Raw genomic sequence first — 17,205 nt, 5'->3', positions numbered from 1 at the left:
AATTTTCTTCCACAATATGTTCTAAATTGCTTAATGGATAAATCAAGCATAAGTTTACTTTTTTGAACGTAGCAATTGGCGTTGAGGACCAAAAATGTGAAAAAGGGGTGCGAAATAAGAATAGCACCACTTGAGTTTTTCAAGAAAAACAAGACTATTTTTAAAAATTTGCTGTGTAAAAGTGAATAATAATGCATCTACGAATTATTTGAATAGATAACTGCATTTTAAGGAGTTTTCCAGAATTCCCAAGGTTTTCAAAGGTTTTAAAAAGGGGTTTTAAGAGATGCTCCTCTAGCGTTAAGGAATTTGATATTTGAGCTGTAATTCTTTACCAAACTACTTTTTTTTTTTTTAAATATGTCTTTATTTGTACCAATTCATCATTACATTTGTATTACATTATTACATTAAATTAGGTGTTCAGTTCAATGATGAACTGTCCAGAGCCCTATAGTTTATTAATCACTATAATTTATTTATTTGAATTAATTTTGCTGAGTGCAATCAAGTATTTTTATGTAGGAGAACATCCTGAAAGGTCAAAAAATATTTTAAACTTACTACTAAAAACTATCCTAAATTAAAACTAATTATAGAGAGAACGAATCTCTGCGACGGAAGACTGCATCGATTTGCCTCTGAAGTTGGAGATGATTTTGTTGGCCATCTCTTCGATCGATTCAATGCCCGCAATCCGATGAAGATCTTCGGTGCTGTGCCAAGGTGGAAGCCGCAAAATCATTTTCAGAACCTTGTTCTGAATCCTCTGGATGGCTTTTTTCCTCGTCGTGCAGCAGCTAGACCAAATCGGAACTGCATACATTATCGCTGGTCGGAAAACCTGCTTATAAATAAGCATCTTATTCTTCAGGCACAGTCGGGATTTCCTGTTGATGAGAGAATAAAGAGATTTAGTGTATTTATTACATTTAGATTGAATATCTTCAATGTGATTTTTAAAAGTAAGATTCCGATCAAGTGTGAGTCCCAAGTACTTCACGTGATCAGACCATTCTAATGAAACCTCATTAAAAGTTATGGAATGATTTTCATTAGGTTTTAAAAATTGAGCTCTTGGCTTATGGGGAAATAAAATAAGTTGAGTTTTGGAAGCGTTAGGAGAAATTTTCCACATTTTCAAGTAATTCAAAAAGGAATTTAAATTTTGTTGCAATCTACTGCGTACCACCCGTAAATTTCGACCTTTGGCTGAAAGCAAAGTATCATCAGCAAATAATCTTCTACCTTTTCCTTCTGGTACATCAGGAAGATCAGAAGTAAAAATATTGTATAAGATTGGCCCAAGTATACTGCCCTAAGGGACACCAGCTCTAATGGGTGTCCTTTCAGAGCATGAATTTTGATAGCTTACTTGTAAGGTTCGGCTAGTCAAATAATTTTGAATAATTTTGGTGAGATATACAGGAAAATCAAATCGAGCTAATTTAGCTACTAAACCTTTGTGCCAAACACTGTCAAAAGCTTTTTCAATATCTAGAAGAGCAACACCAGTTGAATAACCTTCAGATTTGCTAGCGTTAATCATATTAGTTACACTCAAGAGTTGATGTGTAGTAGAATGTCCATGACGAAAACCAAATTGTTCATCAGGGAAAATAGAATTCTGATTAATGTGAATCATCATTCTATTCAAAATAACTCTCTCAAATAGTTTACTTAAAGAAGGAAGCAAACTAATTGGTCGATAACTTGAAGGCTCTGAAGCACTTTTACCAGGTTTCAAAATTGGAGTTACTTTGGCATTTTTCCATTTATTGGGAAAATAAGCCAAGTGAAAACATTTATTGAAGATTTTAACTAAAAAATTTAAAGTGCTTTCAGGCAACTTTTTAATAAGAATATAGAAAATCCCATCTTCCCCCGGAGCTTTCATATTTTTAAATTTTTTGAAAATCAATTTAAGTTCATCAATATTTGTCTCACAGGAACTTTCAAATACATTTTGCTTAGAAAAAATATCATCAAATTCAAGGGAAATTTGAGCATCAATTGGACTAACAACGTTTAAATTAAAATCATGAGCAGACTCAAACTGTTGGGCTAATTTTTGAGCTTTTTCTGCGTTAGTTAAAAGAAGTTTATCCCCATCTTTCAAAGTAGGAATTGGCTTCTGGGGCTTTTTCAGAATTTTAGTTAATTTCCAAAACGGCTTTGAGTAGGGTTTTATGTCCTCTACTGCTTTAGCAAAATTTTCATTACGGATGAAATTTAAGCGACGTTTGATCTCTTTTTGAAGGTCGCAATAAATAAATTTCAAATAAGGATCCCTAGTACGTTGATATTGGCGTCGACGAATGTTTTTCAGTCGTATCAAAAACTGAAGATCATCATCAATTAAAGGTTGATTAAATTTATGTTTAACTTTGGGTATTGAAGCGGCTTTAGCATTGACTATTGAAGTTGTCAAATTTTCTACAGCCAAATCAATATCTTCAATTGAATTCAGTGGAACGTTTACATCTAAATTACGTTCAATAAAATTCCTATATCGCTCCCAGTCAGCTTTTTGAAAGTTAAAAGTTGATTTTAAAGGGTTTTCAATGGGACTTTGGGATAAAGAGAAAGTTACTGGAAGGTGGTCTGAATCGAGGTCCGCATGAGTAACTAATTGACTACAATGCTCGCCTAAATCCGTTAGAACCAAATCAATTGTGGAAGGATTTCTTATCGAAGAAAAACAAGTATGCCCATTAGGATATTCAACAGTATAATAACCTGCAGAGCAGTCATTAAATAAAATATTCCCATTTGAATTTGATGAAATATTATTCCAAGATCGGTGTTTTGCATTAAAGTCACCAATAATAAAAAATTTAAATTTGTTTCTGGTGAGTTTTTGTAAATCTCCCTTCAAAAAATTTTTCTGTTCACCGCTGCATTGAAAAGGCAAATATGCGGCAATAAATATAATTTTCCCCATAGAAGTTTCTAATTCAATTCCAATTGTTTCTAAGACTTTGGTATTGAAAGAAGGAAGAAGTCTAAATTTGAGACGACTATAGATGACAATAGCTACACCCCCACCTTGTCGATCAAGTCGATCATTTCGCAAAATTTTAAAGAAAGCATTGCTTTTCAAGTTATTGTCCGGCTTTAAAAAAGTTTCAGTGATGGCAGCAATATGTATGTTTTGGGTTTTCAAAAATAAAAAGAATTCATCTTGGTTAGCCAGCAAAGATCTAGCGTTCCAATTCATAATATTTAAACATCTATTTGGATCCATGAGGGAATCGTAAAGTCATAATAATTTTATTAGCATAATTAAAAGAAGTTTGGAAAGCTTCAAACATTGAATTTGCTTTCAACATAAGTTGCATCATTTCCATTAAATTTTGATGCAAAAATTTTAATTTTTCCTCAGTAATCTCACCCAAATCAACAAAATTGTTAGGATCAGAAAATGAAGGAGAAGAACAAGTATTTGAATTTCGGGGATTTTCCCAAGCCTTCGCATGAACGTTGAGACTTGGTTTTTTCCCATTTTTATTAGCTGAACCTGAAGAGGGAAACCCATTTTCAACCACCTCTGAGAACGATAAACAACGAGTCTGGGGCGCAGAATCAGCACAGGTAACATTAAAAACACTTCGGGTATTACCCAGCCGTGATTCCAATGTAGGCCGAGGCTGACCGCGAACAGGCAGGTTGTTTGCCGGCCCGACGTGTGAAGACGAAAAAGAGGAAGGAGGAGAAGAAACTTTTCTGGAAACTTTGGGATTTTTCCTAGAAGCAATAATTTTTGCCCTGATGGGACAGTCTAGCGAATTCGAGGAATGATTACCTGCGCAATTTGCACACTTGAAAAATTCTGTTTGTGGCTTATCACCACCAAAAAGGCATTTAGATTTTTCATGATCGAATGAGCCGCAAAGCATGCATCTGGCATTCATTCTACAATTTTTAGTGCCGTGACAAAAAGCTTGACAACGACGACATTGCGTAATATTTTGAAGGAAATTGGTTGAAGATTTTCGAAAAGGTTCGAATTTGACTCGACAATGAAACATAAGACGAGCCTTTTCAAGAATTTGCAAATTATTAACTTGATCCTTTTTAAAATGGATCAAATAAAGCTCAGGAGCAAAACCAACACTACTGATATTATTCGTGTTGGTTCTTTTCCTCATTTGAATTACTTGAATTGGAGAAAAACCTAACAAAGAATTTAATTCAGTTGTGATCTCATCCGGTGTCTGATCGCCGGTGAGACCACGAAGTACAACTTTAAAAGGACGATCACTTCTTGTGTCGTAAGTAAAAAATTGATGTTTTTTATTATTCAAATAATTTAAAATTTTTTGAAAATCATTAAAAGATTCCGCCAAAATACGAGCAGTTCCCCTTCGACCGATCTGAAAAGAAATCTTCACATCCTTGACGGAAGTGACGATTTCTTTTCGAAAGGCATTGAAGTCAGGAATCGTGACCGTAATTGGTGGAACCTTTTCGTTTTTAAGAGTATAAGAAGAAGAAGGTTTCTTAGTACTCTTATCAGAATTAAATATGAATATTTCCTCATCACCGATGTTATGAAGGACATCGAATGAATTGGAAATTTCAACTTTTTTGGGCGATGGACCTGAATTAGTTTCGGCAATTCGCTTTCTACCAGCTCTTGAGCCGGCCGATGACTTCCCCATGCTGGAAAGAAAAGAGAAAATATGAATAAAAGAAAATGAAAATAATTTTAGCACTGAAAAGTGCTGATGGAAAAACAGGTAAGGAAAAAATTAATAATGTAAAAATGTTCCTGCAGGTACACAGCAACGATACGATGCTCCGGCGTACGTGTTGACGGCTCAACGGTACAGATGGAAGTGACCAAACTACTTACTTTCTTCATTAAAATGACGTGAAATGATGAAACAAACATTTGGGATTAATTTTGAATCAGAAAAAAAATAGGCTGGAAATCAAAAATTTTGATTTTGTTCAGTAAACCACACTTTTTCCAGTTTCAAGTCGTAGATGGCAGCACTATCTTGCAGTTAAAACCAAATTTAGTCTCAATATTGATTTTTCAGGTTTGTTTAGGCCCATATTGGTCATTTTGAGGTATTTTTCCATCACAGTTTTGTGGAAGTTCACGCTGCAGAAAGCTTTTCCGGATTTGCAAAAGAATCACCAGCACAAAAACGTACAACCGCCAAAATTCCTGCTCATCTCAACTTCCGATTCAATTGCAAATCATACCAATAATACTGATTGCCGTCTGGTCCATCAAGCTCCATCGCAACGTATAACTTTATTCTGTTAATCGGTCCAAAAAATTCACTTTTAGTGACCTGGATGCAATTTTTTTTTTTGTTGGATTTAGTGATCTTTTTTTTTTTTTTTTAGCATAGAAATTCTGATCTTAGAAATTCCAAAGCGTTCACACGGTAGGGGAGAGTGGGGATACTTGATCCCCTTTTCTTGTTTTCACCATATCTTTTTGGAAAAATTTAGCAACTCGCACTCTTTTACATTTTCTGACAGCGTGTAACTTCAAGTTTCTATGCTCCAAAAATTAGAACGATACTTTAACCCGTAGATGAACTAGAAGCATTTTCGTGGGAGTAAAAAAATTGCAATATTTTTGAAGTTCGGGGAGACTTGATCCTTTATTCAGGAAGCCCTGATCCATGGAAAAAATCAAACAAAACCCCAAGATAGAATGTTAATTGACTATTTTGGTCATGTTTGTTCTCATTTCACAATCTATAATTGCCATAAAAAAAATTTCTATAGCTTATTCTCAACCCTTGACATTGCATACTTACGGGCGCAATTTTTTATAAACAAGAGAAAATCAATTATCTTAGCCCTTTTCTTCAGATAATTGATGGATGAATATTAGCTATTGAATAAATATAAGTAATCTCGCAATCAGCAATGACCACGATCCATTAAGAAGAAGAATATACCGGGATCAATTGTACCCAAAACCAACATTTTAGAAAACGTTTTCTGAAAAAAGTTGGGAGTTTTCCATCGCTTTGAAAATATTGTATTTTGAAGTTCGTTTTACACTCGAAAGATTGATGTATTAGAATAAATATTTTTGTTATAATTTTTCCATGTTAGGAACATTTTAAAATGTTGAAAAAAGATCTTCAAGTCACATTTTGTGAAATTTTTCAAACAAAGTTCAATAACCCAAAAACTTATTTTGTTAAAATTTTTGAGCTTCAACTTTTGCTGTTTTGTTCCATTTGGCACATTTTTCTAGAACATTTGATCTTTGTACGACATTCCAGTTTGGAGATATAGCTAAGGAACCAAGTATCCCCAGGGATCAAGTATCTTCATTCTCCCCTACATGTATTTATTTTTTGACCAAAATCATCCAGCACTCCCTAATTAATCCTGGATATTCGAGAATGGGCATGAATTTTTTTAAATGCAAGATAGTGCTGCCATCTATGACTTAAAACTAGAGAAATAGTGTTTGACTATAAAAAAAAACATGAGTATTTTTTGAATTCCAACCTGCTTTTTGGATTCAAACTCAGCCTCAAATCTATGTTTCATCATTTTGCATCATACTTATGAATGTTAATGAAGAAATCAAGCAATGTGATAAAGTTTTATAGCTCAAACATCAAATTCCTTAACGCTAGAGGAGCATCTCTTAAGATCCCCTTTTAATACCTTTGAAAACCTTTGTAATTCTGGAAAACTCCGAATATGCAGTTATCTATTCAAATAATTCGTAGAAGCATTATTATTTACTTTTACACAGTAAATTTTTAAAAATAGTCTGGTTTTTCATGAAAAACTCAAATGGTGCTATTCTTATTTCGCACCCCTTTTTCACATTTTTGGACTTTGGTCCTCAACGCCAATTGCTACGTCCAAAAAAAGTAAACTTATGCTTGAACTATCCATTAAGCAATTCAGAACAAACTGTGGAAATTTTTTTTCGTAATTTTCAATCATTCATATTTTAACAAGCAAAACATATAGTGGTGCTATTCTTATTTCGCTCACTGTATTAGCAAGCGTTCCTTTCTTTATTCTGGGATATTGCCAAAAAACACGCCGGTCAATATGACCCAAAGTGGACTTTCAAATCGTCATAATTCTTTTGCATGCATTTCCCAGATAACAAATTTTAACTGATTTTCGTGATTTTAGATTTATTGTTTAGGTAATTTATTCTTAGCCGACTTTCTGAGTTCTGTTCCGAACGAAAGACCCTGGAAAAAGATGTCATTTTAAAATTCCTGTATTTTCTGACTGATTTAGTGTATTGACAATATTTTATTATTATTAGTGAAACTCGTTTTGTGTTTATAACAATTAATTACTCCGGTCTAGAACTTTTTTTTAAAGAGGAAAAAAGATAGAAAGGGAAATAGGAAAATAAAAAGAGTTATAGACGGAGATCGACGGCTTTTAGATAAATTTCGAATCTGTCGTTTAAATCTAGACCACAATCGGCGCTATAATGTTGTAATAAAAAAATATGCACATTAAATTTAATAGGAAGTCCAATCGATCTTGGATTTTCGATATATGGTTTGTGAATAGAAAGTGCCATAGAAATTTTTGAATTCAAAATTTTAACAGCTTAAGCTAAACAGTTATTTCTCTAGACTCTAGATAAAACAAAGAAAAACATAGAACTATTTACGTCCATTTATTAACTTTATCTCTATAAACATGTGTACATTTTTTTTTCTAAATTGTGCATTTTCAGTAAAATTGATAAGTTTTTTTTAATAATATATACTTATCTATATGTTTTGTAACCGAATCCGCTTTGTGTTAATAATCCACCTAATAATATAGAAAAGAAATCATTAAATATAGCTGAAGATACGATAACACAGGTCTATAAAGCAACTTATTTTTTGGTGTCAAAAATACCAACGCGAAACAATGGTTTTTTCCTTGAACATACTTTTTCTCGAATGATCTTAGTTCCATGAGAACTAAGGAGTAAAAATGGATAAAGGATAGTAAAATTGGGACACACACATTAGAACAAATTTTGCAAAAAAACAACGGATCAAATAATTAATGGAAGTTCTTTAACCGTCACCCTTAACTGATCCAAAGGTGTTAATTTGACCATACAGGTTAAAATTGCAGTATCTCTTCTTTATCAAATAACAGAATTTATTGTTTTGAAATCCTATAAATCCTATAAGCATTTACAAGACAATATTTGGGGCGGTCTATCTTTAGTCTCCGCCGATCTGGACAGAACTGATAGATTTTTGTAATGTAATGCAAAAAATAGTTACTTACCCTTCGAAAATTGTAGAAATTCTGTGGTAATACACAGCAAAAATAATTTCCTGTAAAATTACGCAAATGTCCTGTAACACAAAAGAGCAGGACATTTACCGTAATTTTACAGGTCGAAACCATCATTACGTGACATTTAATTTTTAGTGTACAACTTTTTTAGAGGACATTTGTTGTAATAATAAATGAATCTTCGTTAACTTTCAAGGAAAACAATTTCAAATTACAGGTTTTGTTAATTACAGGTGATTTATTTTAAAGGTTGCAGTTCTCAGTGACACGTAATAAAGCTTAGTTCTTTTAGAAATGGGACAGTTGCGAATGCGTGTATCTCAAAAACCATTTGTTTGATCAGAATACTTTCTATGAAGGAAATAAAGGAAATTTTATGATAATTCATGAAAAAATTTAAAAAAAAATATTTATCGTTTTTTGTAAGAAATTTCTTTACTTTATTCTATTTACATCCTATTAGCCTGCGCACACTTTTTTCGGTCATGATTTTGATCAGTTTTTCAAACTTTTACTTCGTCTAATCTGTATTTTGGGTAGCTGCTTCTTCTTTCTTTAATTTCTGCTACTTTTCGGTCCAATACTTCTCTTTTCAAAGAAACTGAGGGCAATTCAGTGGATACAGCTGTTTCGAAATTAACAAAACTTGATTATTTTTGAGCCCCTTTAAAGCGTTTTCAATGAAATTTCTGCTGGTAAAATCTAATAATAACGAAGTAAAACCATTTTTAGATTGAACTAAAAGTATAATCGGTTAGTATAGATCGTAGGTTGCAAAGAACATACAAGATTACTCTTTTAGGGCTTTAAAAACAGAAAAAAACCAAAATTTTTGTTCTGACTTTTTTTGTTTTTTTTTCCACAAAAGTGGAATCTTGGCAAATCATGAAATTTTATATAAAACAACCAGAAATACATTCTTCAATATGCTAGGGATCTTGCCACGAGCAAACATGGTATAAGAGTGGTATAAGATTCAAACGCTGGATTTTTTTTAAACAGGGGTTTTTATAAGTTTTGTCGTTCATCAGAAATCATCTGTCTCATAGCCTCGGTACTGGCTACACAGCTTAAGAGCACAGGAACTAGCAAAAAACTTGTTGTTGAATGACTCATAACTAGTCAACACTTTCAGCTAATAAGAGAAATTTTTTTTGGACATTTCAACGATCTACACTTAGTTTTTCGCTTATTCAATATTAAAAATGCTGGTATGTGACTTGACTTCCCTGATGACCCTTAACCGTAGTTGCCGATCATGTGCTTCACTCCAATGCTTGATTTGAACTTTGTAGACACTTTCGACAATGTTTGCATACTTTTCCAACACTCACATACAGTTACTCTTTGAAGAATGAACGGTTTTGTTAGCTATCGATTTAATAATGACGGATTTTGAAGGAAACTATGCAAAACTATTTTTTTCATTTTCTCTTACATCGTAAATATCTCAAAAACGCGTCAATTCTAAATTTTGGTAAAAATAGGATTGAAAGTACTTTTCACAGGCAGCAAAATGCTGTCAAAAGTTTGAATTTCCGATTACTAGTAAGTGAGCTATTAGCAAATGAAAGTGTCCCATTTCTAAAAGAACTAAGCTTTAGTCAACATTTTTTTCTGTGTAGCTTTGAGCTTCAGCTTTAAATTAGATTTTTTTGAGAGATTGATTTGATCGAGGAATTGACAATATTTTATATTTTGTAAAAGCTTTAACGTGCTTTAACTTGTGACATTCAGTTCTCAAGTGAACGTTTAAAAAACTTACTTTTGTTTTGTTTAGAGATGTACCGAATACCGGTGAAACGAATATTTGGCCGAATATTCGGTCGATTAATCTGTCTAAATTTTAAAAAATTTTAAATGTCCTTTTTTTTCTTCTATCTCAATGCCCCTTAGGTTTTAAGTCGATTTTTTAACCAGATTTGTAAACTATATGTCTGGAATTGAGGTGTACTTAATCACAGCTGCAGCTCTGCGCTGCATTCACCTCGAGTATCCACGTCGCGGAATATTCTCGGGTAGCGTGGTATCACGTTGCCATCGGATAAGCCACTCGAGCCGGGTAGGATGACATCACCGTCGCACAGTGGTCCAAATCTTTAAAAAGCTGGCAAAAAGTCTTTTTTTACAAGTAAATGTTTTTTATTCTATGCGTTTTGATTCATATTCTGCAACAATTCAACAATACAAATACGCAGGAAATGAAATTTTAAGTTATTTCGCAAAAGCGTAGCATTATATTTGTCAGTGAAGCAAGGCCGTGCGAACGGGGGGGGTTTTAGGGGTTTAACCCCCCCCCCCATGAAGATTTTTTCCAAGTAAATTTTTAACGTAGTTACGAAAAATAACTTGATCTCAAATGTATTTGAAAATAAGTGTTAACAAGCAAGTTAGAAATTTTTTTTGCCTTCGGCGGAATTTTGTCTTAAATAACTTTTGACTTGAGATATTTCGATCTACGACATTATTCGACGTTTATGAATTTAAACTTTCTTTGATTCTAAATTGCAATTCTATTAACCTTTTGTACAGGAACACTCAAAACTTGAAATACAAAAACCCTACCTCTTCATAATGTTTTTAAGAGGAATTGTAACTAAATAAGAACGGATTTTGAGGCGAGCCATTTTTTTGTATTTAAAACAATCGTCTGTTTCATTACTAATGTTATGCTGATATGAAATATTCTCAAAAAACCAATTTCAGACTAAATTTTATTTCGAGTTTTTTGTTCCTTTAGAAAAATAATTTACACAAGGCCACAAAATTTACATTTTTCTGAGGTGCAATGAACTCAAAAGGTAAATTCGAATAATTTGGGTACCTTGAATCTAAATATGCAATATTTCTATCAGCTTAGTTATTGAAATGACTATTGAAAATAAGTAAAAAGTATTCGATAAATTTCTGCACTTCTGCAAACTCAAATAAAAAATATATAATTTAAAAATATAAGTTTTAAATGTATTGTCAACTTTCCTCAAGACTTCAATTTATTTTGAGTTCTGCAAAAAAAGTTATAGAAGTTTTACGTTTTTTTTTACTTTCTATCATTTAAGAAGTTTTAAACCAAACTGATTTTTAGTTATTGTTTAAGCATTCATGTAATCGTTTTGCAGGTTTAAACAAATATGATAAATTTAATCAAGTTTTTTTATTCACTTTCTGCAGGAATGTTAAATATACTTGTGATGATATCTTTCCATTTTTTTATATTGTTGGATTTTTCTTTTTAGATCATGTATCATTTTTATCAATGAAGTTTGATGAAGTATGATAAACAGAATTAGAATCAGATTTTTTCATATATGTAGGTTTGTAAGTTAATGTGTTATCAATGTTTGATTTTACTTAAAACTGATACATTTTAAAACTCCTCCTCCAAAACTAAAAGTTATAACACGTGCGATTTCGCGCGTGCGCATCAAGCTTCTCCAATGATTACTTCCGCTTTCAATGAAACAAGTGGTTTACGCGCCACCTCATATGAGGATCACTCGTCGAGGTAGATTGCCCGGCTAGACCCCCGACCTCAGGGCGGGTTGTCCAAACAAGATCCGAAAAGGGATACGAAAGGTAAAGGAGGATGATGATGCTAGGGAAATGTACCAGCAATTGCACCGTCGTGCCCAAAGAATAGCTGGGACGCAAACCGTTATCCTATCCGCTCAAAAGGTACTCACTTGCGCTTCTCGTCATGGGTGGAACTTACTTTCCCAAGTTTTTCCTTCCCGCGATAGAGGCGTAAGCGAGGGAACTGTTTTCCCGAGCAGTTCACCCGGAGTAAAATAAATTGAAGACAAAAAGTAAACTCTACAAACTAAGCGGACCGGACACGTGAAATACCTTCTCAGAAAAGACGCAACTGTTCGGGGAAAGCTTTGCACAAATTAAATTAACATCAAATGGCGGACGAAATAATTATGTGCATTTATTTTTAGATGGAACGAAAAACTATTTACAGCATGCCTTTTTATTTATAGTTTACATCGGTAGGTGGTTTCTATTTATGTACATGTGTTGGGAGATGGGTATCTATTTTTAGATCACATAATTCTACCTAATTGGTTGTTCCTCTGATTGTGCTTTCCCTAGTTGTGCGGTTTTTCGATTTGAGAATGAGCTCAATTGGCGGAGCTTCTCAAATGGGAAACTGTATCGGGGTAAAAGTTTCCAAACTGTGTGTGGTTATTAGTTTCTAATCATGGGCCCAAAATATTCATATAATCAAATGCGCATTTAATTGGTCATAGCCGTACTTACGGTACCGTTTCGCTCGATGCCGATAAAGCAGAGCTGGCTTACTCGGTGTCCAAAAATAGACGGTTGGACTGGTGTTGAAGCAGGTAAGGGATCTTCCTTAGATGATGTCCGAACTTTCGGCGACGCTTCCGGCTACGGTCTGGCGATGATGGATACCGTCGGCCCGGTAGGATGTGGCTTGCTACGGGCTGGTGGAGAACGCTTGGTGGCGTGCGTTTCCCTTCCAACGTGCTACGTCGGGCAAACTTCGAAGCCTCCCGTGGCTGGAAATGCGAGGTTCCGTAGGGATCGCTAAAAGCGTTGCGGTGTTGCTTTCCTATATAAGGAGAATAGTACGGAAGATTCGTACGGCAAACATTAACTCACACACAGTGCACACACAGAATTCGTTAGAATTTTTACCTTTTTTTGCTGAAGGTCGACGCACATAGATTTTAACACACGCACAACACTACCTAGCTTTTCTAATCTAGCTAAAAGGGAAACGGAACAAGAACAATTAACATCTCAACATCAAAGACACTTCACGTGTTTTCTTACTTTTGCGACTTCGCGATACAAATAAAAAAGAACCTCGCTACGGCCTAAACCACGGTCTGGATCAAAGTGATCAAGATCCGTTCCGTAGATCCTCAGTTGGGTCGCAAGTATGGAAAATCCTTTGACCTTTTTGACAGGAAATCCGATGACCCACGAATGCGGTCATCGAACTTTCGAACCTTAGTTCGGGTACACCAGCCATGCTCTCGGCATGACATTGGGCAATCTCTTGTGTCTCCCCAAACAAGTCATCTTTCCCTTTCATCCCGGATCCTTCTCGGATCTCTGAGAGTTATCTCGAGCGGTGGCACCCTATCACCATAGTCATGGAAAGCGGATGTTGTATGGAGAAGTTGCATTAAAGATTGAATGAAAGCTTGCATCGGATCAACATGATAATGGTTCGTTTCATTTGGACGGTACATGTGATGAATCTTTTTATTATATTTTCTTTTATTTACAATAACATTGACGAATTAAATAACTAACAATAATATTTACAAAATGTCCTATTAACCTATCTTTACTCTATGATAATATTGTTTGAATTGGAGAAGCAAATAGTAACCATGTTACAAAGTGGTCGACCAAATTGAACCAAAGGCACAAAAACTCTGTTGCCTTGAGTCAATTTAATTCTGTAAAGGCTTATCGTGAAACGTGTTTATTAAAAAAAACCATCTGCAACACTTTTATTTTTGATATTCATATTTTGTTTAATTTTACCGAAATTTAAAGTACAGTTTTTTTCAATTCTTGATTTACTTGCCGAATTTTTAAGTCAAACTATTTATATTTAAGAAATAATTTTAACAAATTTGTCTTTGTTTTTTTATTCTGAATTTTTGTGTACTTGACACAGAAGCTCTTAAATCTAAATTTTTAATAAGAAAAACATAGTTTCAAACTTCTATTTTTTCCAGGACCCAATATTTTAATCAGAAGTGACAAAATACTTCGAGCAAGCAATTTCGAACTTTTAAACCTACGATTGAAAATTTAAAAAATTTTCTTTGATTTTTTTTAAATTAAATTGTGTTTTAAGAATCGAACATGATTTTTAAATTAATATTAAAATATTTAAAAAAACCTTCGAAGTAGCAACTATCAACTTAATTTAAATGCAAAATGATAACTAGCTTTGTATTTGCATTGTTCTTTCAATATTTACTACAAAACTTGGAACTCCTAATTTAAATGTTTTATCAGTTTTCATGGATTATTCCCGAAATGACCCATTTCCCAACATTTCTTAGTCAGTATAATTGAACATGAAGTTATTATTTTGAACTTCAAAAATGAACTTTTTAAGCCGTTTAATTTGACAACTGGAGGATTTTTTTTATTGAAAGGTTTTATCTCTGACGTCTATCACTGCTATTTTTTAAATAATAATTATTATATTCTTCATTTTATCAAATTAAATTAAACCATCAACATTTGAATAAATTCTCCAAAATTCGAAATTGATATTTTTTCAGTTATCGGAAATTCACATTTTAAATCGCGATTAAAGTTTTTTTGTTCAAATTCAAAATACTATAGCGGAATTTTTCAATCCACCCTTCAGTTGAAAATGAAGAAAAGAATTTAAATTAAGATGAATAAAAAATGACAATTCTATCATTTTGCTATTTAGATTATTTTAAATTTGCTTCAAAATTCTTTTAAAAAAAAAATTCTAGTTCAGAATAAAGCACATCATTTTGAAAAAAAATATCAATGACTTAATCAGTCCAGTTTGTGTGGTATCTAATCATGAGTGAGAAACGGTGTTGAAAATTCCATTCCTTTCTATTGCTTATTTTTGGTATTGATATTATTTTTAGCTAAATTTGAATTCCGAAAACCCCCCCATGGACGGGCCCTTCGCACGGGCCTGCAGTGAAGATTTCAATTTTTCTTTCGAATTTTCATCAAAATGATACACATGTTGTACTTGAGCTGGAACAAAAGTTTGTCTAAATTTTGAACCGAATTATTTTTTGTCAATCAAAACATAATTTTTCAATCACTTTGGATAAAAATATCGTTCCAGAGATTTTTTATCGATTTAAAAAGGAAAAAAAAATCAACAAATTTATCAATACTTCAAATTTAAACAGTCTTTAAAAAAAAAACCTCCACATAACTCCACTCGAAAATTATGCAAGACGTGTTGTTACATGTTCTAACTACACAATATATCAATTTGGGCTGCCTTTTTTGCCATTTTGGGAGAACGGTAGTAAACAGTGGGAGAATATCTAAAATCAAATTTGAAAAATTGAAGATAACACCCAGTAGCAATACCACAATTAATTTTTACCATACATTTTATTTCTAATTTTCAGAGAAGGAATAATTCTGGTTTTGTTATTTAAATTTTCATCAAGATTAAATTTGAAGGAGATTGATTTTTTTGTATTAAAATACATTGAAAATATAGAGGATGGAAAAGAGATTGAAAGTCTTAATCGTTGTTTTTTGATATTTCATTGTATGAGTTAAACAATTTTTTTCCAAATCAATTCTTTATTCAACGGCCAAAGGAGTATTTACAGCATCTGGAAGAGTATTTTTAACATCCAGTTGTTAGTTTGCAATTGATGAAAATAAAATATCTCCTGTTAAAAGAAATCTATGAAACAAGTCACTCATCGTAGCTTCTCGGAAACAGGAGCAGATTCTTCGAAAGACTTTTTTGGACGACCTGTTTTTTTCGTGATATTATTACTACTGGACAATACGAATTTTTCTTGTCCATAAGGCCACTTAAAATTTAGTTTTTCAAAAGTTGGGCGATACCGTTTACTTCTCTCCCAACGAGTCAAAAACTTTGCAAAAAAATGCTTAGAACATGTTACAACACGTCTTGCATAATTTTCGAGTGGAGTTATGTGGAGTTTTTTTTAAAGACTGTTTAAATTTGAAGTATTGATTAAATTTGTTGATTTTTTTCCTTTTTAAATCGATAAAAAATCTCTGTAACGATATTTTCATCCAAATAATAACTTAAAGTGATTGAAAAATTATGTGATGATTGACAAAAAATAATTCGGTTCAAAATTTAGACAAACTTTTGTTCCAGCTCAAGTACAACATGTGTATCATTTTGATGAAAATTCGAAAGAAAAATTGAAATCTTCACTGACAAATATAATGCTACGCTTTTGCAAAATAACTTAAAATTTCAACTCCTGCGTATTTGTATTGTTGAATTGTTGCAGAATATGAATCAAAACACAGAGAATAAAAATCATTTACTTGTAAAAAAGACTTTTTGCCAGCTTTTTAAGGATTTGGACCACTGTGCGTCGGGATTCATCTGAGTCGTAAGCGTTAAAATCCCGTACGTGTGCTACAGGGCAAAAAGCCTAGGGTTGCCAGCCCCCAAGTTGCCAGCCAAAGGAAGGAGGGAGACCGGACCACGGTCAGAGTAGAATGCCCTTTAGTTGGGGGGCCTTCGAGTAGTGTGCGTTCGATCCTAGCAGTAAAGCACACAAAGATATGACTTTACCTTCTGCGTATGCCGAGCTGCTAAGTATGTCGCGAACGTTGTGTAGGTTACCTCCTCCGCCGCGGAGTATCCGAGTAGAACGCGCTCCCTACGATGGAAGCTGAGGGGATAAGACTTTACCTTCTTCGCAGTCGAACTCGTAGGGAGAAGAGTATTCACGCCGCGGAATACTTTCGGATAGAGTGACTTCACGTCGTCGGCGAGTGAGTCACTTGAGTCGGTGTAGGATGACGTCTTCGCCGGGAATCATGCGAGTAGTTTCGTAAAGCCCCAGACGTGTGCTGTGGCAGGCGCGTGTCCAGGATAAGCTTTTCTCGACCGGCACAAGGACGGGCAAAGAGGAGAGGGCCTCGAGCCATACCAAGCGTAGCCAAGATCTCGAGTCGTTAGAAGAAGTCATTGGTCTCTAGCAGTGGCCTCGAACAGAGCGGAGCGCACGATAGTCCTGGAAACCAAGCGAGCCTCGAGTTACGACTTGAGTCGTCAGAGGAGAGGTCCTTAGTCTTGAATCGTAACAAGAGGCAGGGACCCTGACTCAGGGTATATATACTGGAGTAGTACGAATAAACGATAGAGTATTGCCGTGGAACGCTTTGCGCGAGTATGGGCTCCCATCATGGGTACAGCCT

The 17,205-nt window shown here is 34.0% G+C and overlaps 1 protein-coding gene across 8 annotated transcripts in view; it reads right to left on the bottom strand.

The window, feature by feature from the left end:
- Window positions 1-7,648: 7,648 nt before the first annotated feature.
- LOC129746909 (X-ray repair cross-complementing protein 5) overlaps window positions 7,649-17,205 on the bottom strand; it is a 75,122-nt gene continuing 65,565 nt past the window's right edge. For 7 of the 8 annotated variants that reach the window (XR_008737401.1, XR_008737399.1, XR_008737402.1 and 4 more), the window contains one exon: window positions 7,649-7,788. The gene's annotated coding sequence lies outside the window, so the exon portion shown is untranslated. The remainder of the gene's footprint in view (window positions 7,789-17,205) is intronic. The other variant, XR_008737398.1, reaches the window with a different exon arrangement.

Source organism: Uranotaenia lowii, chromosome 2, assembly GCF_029784155.1.
Source record: "Uranotaenia lowii strain MFRU-FL chromosome 2, ASM2978415v1, whole genome shotgun sequence".
NCBI lineage: Eukaryota > Metazoa > Arthropoda > Insecta > Diptera > Culicidae > Uranotaenia > Uranotaenia lowii.
This window is presented reverse-complemented; position numbering and strand designations above follow the sequence as displayed.